The sequence below is a fragment of the Amblyraja radiata genome, chromosome 34 (assembly GCF_010909765.2).
Source record: "Amblyraja radiata isolate CabotCenter1 chromosome 34, sAmbRad1.1.pri, whole genome shotgun sequence".
Taxonomy (NCBI): domain Eukaryota; kingdom Metazoa; phylum Chordata; class Chondrichthyes; order Rajiformes; family Rajidae; genus Amblyraja; species Amblyraja radiata.
The window spans coordinates 4,712,885-4,723,020 of NC_045989.1; positions in this window are offsets into that span (position 1 = coordinate 4,712,885).

The following is a 10,136-nucleotide window of genomic DNA, read 5'->3' on the forward strand; positions in this document are numbered from 1 at the left end:
GTATATCACTTTGACTTGGCAACATTTAGATTATTGTGTGCATTTCTGGTCACCACATCACATAAAGGTTATGGAGGAGAGTGAAGAGTGCGCTGTGACGCGGTTTTCTCCACGTGCTTCGAAATACAGGCTTGTAGTAGCAATGTTACAAAATTTTGAGATTTTAAAAATCAAGTCTGCAATTTATCCCATCAGATAAAGCATAAAAATAAGTTTAATTTGACACCTAATTCACTTTCATATCTCAAGTATTTAAAAAGTTATGGCCATTTTCATACTGGGAAATGAGCATCTTGTTCCCTATTGATTTTCTATGGACATAACAAAAAAGCTGCGATCGTGAACAGTCAAAAGCCCATAACTTTCTTAAAAATTAAGAGAACTGAATGAAATTTTCAGTTATCATAGATTGAAGCATTCTGAAACAAATATAAAATAATCTTACTTGGATGACCTGAAATTAAAGCATATAATTAGTTAGTTACCTAATTGTAGCTAATTTCAGACTTCAATTACTAGATCTAAACATCTATCCATTTCTTAATAAATGATTAACATTTTTAAATAGCCTAAATGTCCAAATAATATTCACAAATAATTCACAATAAAACATGATTTTTAAATCTCATTTATATTAATTTATAGACCAAATGGAAGGAATTTAGTGTTCAATTGCTGTAAATAAATGCCCATTTAAATCCGCTTTCTAGTGGGATCCTGTGAACGCGCTGGTTTAGAACGTTCACATTGCGGTAGATTTGTGCCCTCAAATGCCCAGAAAAATACTGCGGGATATAATGGGCCCAAAATGAGCTACTCGCAATATTAAACTTAGTATAAAGGGATCTTTAGAAGCCCTTTTTAATGTAAAAATATACAGCATACCTTCAATTATTTGCTTTATGAGACCCTGCGGTTGCTGGTGGTCGCGGGTTTAGAGATTGATTTTTAAACTACTATAACTATTTTACGAGGCCTTTAAAACTAATAATAGCTTTTGCGACGGGGTCTTCCAGCGATTTTTCGTTAATAATTAACTAGGCTGAACATCTTCGATTTGAACAGCCTAGAGAAAATCGCATTTTAAACCCGCCCCCCTCTAAACGGCGCCAAAATCGCGCACACCCGCAGCGACAGATTTTCAGCGACGCTTCAGGTACGCTTTGTAACATACCTACTTGTAGGTTAATTAGCTTTGATTTTAAAAATGTCTATAGTCCCTAATATGTAGGTTCATGCTAGTGTGTGGGGTCTGGGAAGGGCTCTTACCAGAAACGTCACCTAATCTTTTTCTCCAGTGATGCTGCCTGACCCGCTGAGTTACTCCAGCATTTTGTGACTATATAGTGTATGGAGTGATCGCTGGTCGGCGCGGACTCAGTGGGCCGAAGGGTCTGTTTCCGCGTTGTATCTCTAAAGTGTAAAGGAGGCTCACTGTGATATTGTACGACAATAATGGGGTACTGGAACGAAGGCAAACATGCTGACAGATTGAGAGTGAGAGTTGGCATGATTGACTGGAAGAGAGAATAGTGCAGTAAAGGTCCACTCTGTCAGTGAATCACAAAGGTTTGTGCCCAGATAACCAAAGGTAACTTTATTGTGAATAACTGTCAGTAAATTTAAGGCTTCACTAAAATGAGGTTCAGCTATTTACACTTTTCATCTGTATAGCAATGCACAAAGTCAGCATGGAAGCCCACTTCCTGTGCACCGTGTAGATGGCTACACTGACAAGAGCTCCGAGTCATCTCAGCAAATGTGTGTATTCATTTTTTATTACTTGTTCTTTTTGTACATACTGTTCTTTCACGCATTCAGTATGATCTTTTGGAGGTAAGAAAGTCAGCCAACGGGGACTTTAAGCCGGTTATCGATAATAATAATAATAATAATACATTTTATTTATGGGCACCTTTCAAGAGTCTCAAGGACACCTTACAAAAATTGAGCAGGTAGAGGAAAAACATGTAAGGGGAATGAAATAAATAGTAGAGACATGACTAGTACACAAAGTAAAGACAGAATTCAATTCAAAACACAATATGAGGCAAGTAATGCACAGATGAAAAGGGAGGGGGACGTGGGGCTAAGGATAGGCAGAGGTGAAGAGATGGGTCTTGATGCGGGACTGGAAGATGGTGAGGGACACAGAATTGCGGATCAGTTGGGGGAGGGAGTTCCAGAGCCTGGGAGCTGCCCTGGAGAAGGCTCTGTCCCCAAAACTGCGGAGGTTGGACTAGTGGATGGAGAGGAGACCGGCTGATGTGGATCTGAGGGACCGTGAGGGTTGGTAGGGGGAGAGGAGGTCAGTGAGATATGGGGGGGCCAGATGGTGGAGGGCTTTGTAGGTGAGGATCAGGATTTTGTAGGTGATATCACGGGCGACAGCCTCCCCTGGGTGTTTTGCTTACCTGCACGGTGGCACCGGAGGAAAGCAAAGAGAGGGAAGCGTGTCGGCGTTCTGTGCAGAAGCCGGCGAAGAAACAACAAACCTCCTCTGCCCAGCATCCTGCTAGCGAATGTGCAATCCCTGGACAATAAACTGGACGAGTTGCGCGCACGGATCGAACACCATCGGGACATTAAGAACTGCTGTGTTCTGGCGTTCACGGAGATGTGGCTAGATACCAGTGTACCCGACTGTGCCGTAACTCCGGAGAGTTTTCCGTCTACCGTCAAGACAGAACGAAGGAATCAGGCAAGTCGAAAGGAGGGGGAGTATGCTTTATGGTTAATTCTTCATGTGCCACGGATGTCTGCGTTTTCACTACACACTGCTCCCCGGTTCTGGAGCTGCTGACCGATAAAGCTAGACCTTTCTACCTCCCGAGAGAGTTAAGCTCAATCCTCCTTACAGCTGTTTACATCCCCGCACAGGCTGATAAATCCCTAGCCCTGGACAAACTGTATAGGACTGTAAATGAGCTGGAGAACTCCCACCCTGAGTCTGCGGTCACTGTTCTGGGAGACTTCAACAGAGTCAACATGAAGAAGGTTCTCCCAAAATATTACTAACCTATCACTTTTCCCACCAGGGGAGAGCAGACCCTAGACCATTGTTACACCCCATTCAGAGACTGCTCAACAAAGATCCTATAACGGAGCAAGATAGATCACTCCTGCTAAATGCAATGGGCTGACGTGTAGTACACAACGGAACGGAACGTGGGCCTTTTTTTCATCCATTTCCGTGACCCGACCCGACCCGACTCGCAGTGTAATCAACGTTGCGGGGGAACAGTTTGTGTTAATAAATTAAAATTCTGAAAATGAGGAGAAGATTTTTACCAAATAACTTTTATTTTTACGAGGATGTTTCCGTAACCGGCTTTCGTCTCTGTACTAGTATCTTTGCTCCGCTATGGGATCTTTCGTGTGGAGCCGGAAGCTGGTTACAGAAATGGGGCGTAAAATTACCCATGAATCTGCCCATGACCGTACTACGTCTTTTTCGTCGAGTGATCTATCTTGCTTGCTATAGGATCGTTGCTGCTAAAAGCCCATCCCCCGCCCTGCTTTTGGGAAGGCAGACCACTGTTCCATCATACTGCTGCCTGCATACAGGCAGAAACTAAAACAGGAAAAAAACGGTTTTCAGGGACATTTACAAATGGAACAATGGGGCTGATGAGGTCTTACAGGACTGCTTTGACACAACTGACTGGCAGATGTTTGAGGATGCAGCAGTAGGCAGCATCAACGAATATACAGTCTCTGTCTGAGGCTACATAAGTAAGCGGATCGATGATGTTGTTCCAAAAGCCACTATCTGCACTTACCCAAATCAGAAACCCTGGGTCAGAGGGGAAATTCGTGCCAAACTCGAAGCACGGACCACTGCCTTCAACTCAGGGGACCCCAACGCCTACAAAGCAGCTGGATATATGACCTCCGGAAGTCCATCAGGAAAGCCAAGAGAGCCTACAGGGACAAAGTGGAATCTAACTACTACAGCTCTGACCCCAGAAGCATGTGGAGTGGATTACGTTGCATCATGGATTACAATGGGAAAAACAGGAGCACTGTCCAGCCTACTGATTCGCTCCCAGACGAGCTTAACACCTTTTATGCCCGGTTCAATGCAGACAACACAGTGTACACCATGTCCACAGGTGTGAAGGGGGACTACCTCACTGACCCTACAAACGGCAGATGTGAGGCGGTCCTTCAAAAAGATCCAGGGCCGGGTGTTATTCCAGGGCGGGCTCTCAGGGCGTGCGCTGATCAACTGGCAGAGGTGATCACCAACATCTTCAACCTATCCCCGAGTCAGTCTGTGGTTCCCACTCCCTTCAAAGCATCCATCATTGTTCCTGTTCCAAAGAAACCATTAATCTCCTGTTTAAATGACTACCGTCCTGTCGCATTGGCATCAGTCATCATGAAGTGCTTCGAGCGACCAGTCAAAACTCACATCTGCTCCTCTCTCCCTGACACCTTGGACCCTCTTCAGTTTGCGTATAGATCAAACAGGGTCACGGACCATGCCATCGCCATGGCAACTCAGACTGCGCTCACCCACCTGGACAAAGGGAATACATATATGGAGATGCTCTTCATTGACTACAGCTCAGCATTCAACACTATCATTCCCTCAAAATTCGGGGGTAAAAGGTGAGGTACGAAGGTAAGCTAGCCAAGAATATAAAGCAGGATAGTAAAAGCTTCTTTAGGCATGTGAAGAGGAAAAAATTAGTTAAGACCAAAGTTGGGCCCTTGAAGACTGAAAAAGGTGAATTTATTATGGGGAACAATGAAATGGCAGATGAGTTGAACAGGTACTTTGGATCAGTCTTCACTAAGGAGGACACAAGCACTTTTGTCTACCATCGATTTTCCAGCATCTGCAGTTCCTTCTTAAACACAAACAATCTTCCTGATATAGTAGTGGCCAGAGGATCTGGGGTGACGGAGGAACTGAAGGAAATCACATTAGGCAGGAAATGGTGTTGGATAGACTGATGGGACTGAAAGCTGATAAATCCCCAGAGCCTGATGGTCTGCAACCCAGGGTACTTAAGGAAGTGGCTCTAGAAATCGTGGATGCATTGGTAATAATTTTCCAATGTTCTATAGACTCAGGATCAGTTCCTGTGGATTGGAGGATAGCTATGGTTATCCCACTTTTTAAGAAAGGCGGGAAAGTAAACAGGGAATTATAGACCAGTTAGCCTGACATTGGTGGTGGGGAAGATACTGGAGTCAATTATAAAAGATGAGATAGCCGAACATTTGGATAGCAGTAACAAGATCGGTCCGAGTCAGCATGGATTTATGAAGGGGAAATCATGCTTGACTAATCTTTTGGAATTTTTTGAAGATGTAACTAGGAAAATGGACAAGGGAGATCCAGTGGATGTAGTGTACCTGGACTTTCAGAAAGTATTTGATAAGGTCCCACATAGGAGATTAGTGGGCAAAATTAGGGCACATGGTATTGGGGGTAGAGCGCTGACATGGATAGAGAAGTGGTTGGCAGACAGGAAACAAAGAGTAGGGATTAACAGGTCACTTTCAGAATGGCAGGCAGTGACTAGTGGGGTAGCGCAAGGCTCGGTGCTGGGACCGCAGCTATTTACAATATACATCAATGATTTGGAAGAAGGGATTCAAATAACATTAGCAAATTTGCAGTGACACAAAGCTGGGGGGCAGTGTGAACTGTGAGTAGGACAATGCAGGGTGACTTGGACAGGTTGGGGGAGTGGGCAGATGCATGGCAGATGAAGTTAAATGCGGATAAATGTAAGGTTATCCACTTTGGTAGCAAAAACAAGGAGTCGGATTACTATCTAAATGGCGTCAAGGGAAAAGGGGAAGTACAACGGGATCTGGGGGTCCTTGTACATCAGTCTATGAAAGTAAGCATGCAGATACAGCAGGCAGTGAAGAAAGCGAATGGCATGTTGGCCTTTATAACAAGAGGAATCGAATATAGTAGCAACGAGGTCCTGCAGTTGTACAGAGCCCTAGTGAGACCACGCCTGGAGTATTGTGTGCAGTTTTGGTCCCCTAATTTGAGGAAGGACATTCTTGCTATTGAGGGAGTGCAGCGTAGATTTACAAGGTTAATTCCCGGGATGGCGGGACTGTCGTATGCTGAGAGAATGGACTTGTACACTCTGGAGTTTAGAAGGATGAGAGGGTATCTCATTGAAACATATAAGATTGTTCAGGGTTTGGACACGCTAGAGGCAGGAAACATGTTCCCGATGTTGGGGAGTCCAGAACCAGGGGCCACAGTCTAAGAATAAGGAGTAAGCCATTTAGAACGGAGACGAGGAAACACTTTTTCTCACAGAGAATGGTGAGTCTGTGGAATTATCTGCCTCAGAGGGCAGTGGAGGCAGGTTCTCTGGATGCTTTCAAGAGAGAGCTAGATAGGGCTCTTAAAAATAGCAGTCAGGGGATATGGGGAGAGGGCAGGAACGGGGGGGTACTGATTGGGGATGATCAGCCATGATTACATTGAATGGCGGTTCTGGCTCGAAGGGCCGAATGGCCTACTCCTGCACCTATTGTCCATTGCCTATTGTCTGAACCTCGTCCCTAAGCTCCTAGATCTTGGACTGGAGACCCCCATCTGTGGCTGGATATTCGACTTCCTGACGGGCAGGCCCCAAGTGGTGAGAATTGGCAGCCACACCTCTTCCTCACTGATCCTCAACACAGGCGCACCACAGGGCTGTGTGCTCAGTCCTCTCCTGTACTCCCTGTTCACGCACGACTGCACTGCTAAGCACAACTCTAACATCATCCCAAAGTTTGCTGACAACACGACCATCATAGGCCTCATCACAGACAATAATGAGACGGCCTGTAGAAAGGAGGTAAAGGAACTAAACAGCTGGTGCCAGGAAAATAACCTCTCTCTCAATGTCAGCAAAACTAAAGAGATGATCGTGGACTACAGGAGACAGCAGGGGAGTGGACACCTCCCCATCACATCGGTGATGCTGAGGTTGAACGGGTCATCAGCTTCAAGTTCCTCGGTGTGCACATCACTGAAGTCCTCTCTTGGACACTACACACGGACACAATAACTAAGAAAGCCTGCCAGCGGCTCTTTTTCCTGAGAAGGCTGAGGAAGTTTGGCATGAACGCCAGCATCCTCACAAACTTCTACAGATGCACCATCGAGAGCCTGCTGACGGCTGCATCACAGTCTGGTACAGGAACATCTGGTACAGGTACATCTCTCCAAGATGGCGCCTGCCTGCGGCGACTTTTGCGGAGCTCCGGAAAAGAAAAGGCTCAACTACAACTTCCAACAACTTACCTGGATCAGAAAAACGGCAGAAATCGGTGCCGTTTCGGACAAGCTGCTGGAGCACCTCAAGGCTCTCGCAATTTTGCGAGCTCCCGCAGCTGCGGGAAATCCGGACTTTAAACTTTCCCACGCTGGCTGTGGAACTCCCGACCCGACTGTGGATCCCAGGTACTGTACCTTGAAACCCCGGGATGACCCCCAGAGCCGACGGGCTGGATCTTCCAGGAACAACGGAGCTGGAGCTGCCGACTTTGAGGGAACCCCTGTTCGTTACGGAGCTGGAGCTGCCGTCTGTGAGGGAATCCCCGTTCCAGCGCAGGTCCGCAGAAACAGCAGGTACAGTAAACACAGTACCTGGGAACAAAGGGGAAGCCTCCATTGTGTCCGGAAACGTGGCCGTCGGGCAGGACTTCAGGTCAGAATGAAGCGCAGGGGACTTCGGCCCCCTCTCCCAACTATCCTACTGGCTAATGTACAGTCCCTTGAAAACAAAGTGGAGGACTTAAGGGCAAGACTGCTTTATCAAAGGGAGCTGAGGGAATGCTCTGTGTTCTTTCATAGAGACATGGCTCACCCCCAGCTCCCCAGACTCAGCGGTCCAGCCTGAAGGGTTCTCCATCCACCGCATGGACCATACCCTGGCATCTGGGAAAGGGAGAGGAGGGGGCGTCTGCCTCATGGTCAACTCTGCGTGGTGTTCAGACGTGACAGTCCTGTCCAACTCCTGCTCTCCACACCTCGAACATCTGGCGGTGAAGTGCCGTCCCTTCTACCTCCCAAGAGAATTCACCTCCGTTATCCTGACCGCGGTCTACATCCCACCCCAGGCAGACGTCCGTCTGGCACTGGAGGAGCTGCAGGCCATGGTCAACAAACACCAGACGTCTTACCCCGAGGCATTTACCACCATTGCTGGAGACTTCAATAAGGCGAACCTCAAGAAATCACTCCCCAACTTCCACCAACATGTCTCCTGCTGCACCAGAGGACCTAACACCCTCGACCACAGCTACACCACCATCAAGAATGCCTATCGTTCTATCCCTCGCCCTCACTTCGGTAAGTCCGACCATACCGCGGTGCTGCTTCTTCCTGCCTACAGGCAGCAATTAAAGAGCGTACCCCCAGAAGTGAGGATAGCACAGAGCTGGTCGGGGGGGGGGGGGGGGGGGGGGGGCAGAAGAACAACTCCAGGACTGTTTGGAGTCTGTAGACTGGGCAATGTTCAAGGACTCGGCAACGGACTTGAACGAATATGCCACAGTCGTTACAGACTTCATAAAGAAATGTGTGGAGGACTGCATCCCTACAAAAACCTTCCGAGTGTTTCCCAATCAGAAACCTTGGATGAACTTTGAGATCCGCACTCTCCTGAAGTCCAGACACAGGGCATTCACCTCCAATGATACAGTGGCCTACATGAAGACCAGATACGACCTTGGTAAGGCCATCATAAAGGCCAAAAGGGACTTCTGCTCCAAACTGGAGGACGAGACAGATGTTCGGCAGCTGTGGCAGGGTCTGAATGCAATCACCTCCTACAAGGCAAAACCAGGAGGCAGCTCGAATGCCGGTGTAACATCACTCCCTGACGAGCTCAATGCGTTTTACGCTCGCTTTGACAGGGAGAATACTGATGTGTCTTCCCGATCCCCCATTCGCTGTGATGGCATTTCAGTCTCTGTCACAGAGGCCGATGTCAGGAAATCCTTCAGAGGGGTGAACCCCCGGAAAGCACCTGGACCTGATGGTATACCCAGTCGTGTTCTAAAAACCTGTGCGGACCAACTGGCGGGAGTTTTTACGGACATTTTCATCCTCTCACTTCTGAGGTCTGAGGTCCTCACCTGCTTTAAAAGGGCATCAATTATACCGGTGCCCAAGAAGAGTAAGGTGACGTGCCTCAATGACTATCGACCAGTGGCACTAACGCCGGTGGTGATGAAGTGCTTTGAGAGGTTGATCATGGAGCAAATCAACTCCTACCTCGACAAAAACCTGGACCCACTGCAGTTCGCATACCGCCACAACAGATCAACGGTGGATGCGATCTCGCTGGCCCTCCACTCTGCACTGGACCACTTGGACAACAAAAACTCATATGTCAGGCTGTTATTCATTGATTACAGCTCGGCATTTAACACAATCATCCCCTCCAAACTGGTTACCAAACTCGCAGAACTGGGTCTCTGCGCACCCCTCTGCAACTGGATCCTCGACTTCCTCGTCCACAGACCACAGTCTGTTCGTATTGGTAGAAATGTGTCAGCCTCGATAACAATCAGCACGGGAGCACCTCAAGGCTGCGTGCTCAGCCCCCTGCTGTACTCACTCTATACCCACGACTGCGTAACGAACCACAGTGCGAACTCCATCATCAAGTTCGCTGACGACACCACTATTGTGGGGCGTATCACTGATGGGGATGAGTCAGAGTACAGAAGTGAGATCGAGCAACTGTCCATATGGTGCCAGCGCAATAACCTGGCCCTCAACACCAGCAAAACCAAGGAACTGATTGTGGCCTTTGGAAGGAGTAGGAGGGGGACACACAGCCCCATTTATATCAACGGGTCGATGGTTGAAAGGGTCAAGAACTTCAAATTCCTGGGCGTGCACATCTCTGAAGATCTTTCCTGGTCCGAGAACACTAACGCAATTATCAAAAAAGCTCATCAGCGCCTCTACTTCCTGAGAAGATTACGGAGAGTCGGATTGTCAAGGAAGACTCTCTCTAACTTCTACAGGTGCACAGTCGAGAGCATGCTGACCGGTTGCATCGTGGCTTGGTTCGGCAATTTGAGCGCCCTGGAGAGGAAAAGACTACAAAAAGTAGTAAACACTGCCCAGTCCATCATCGGCT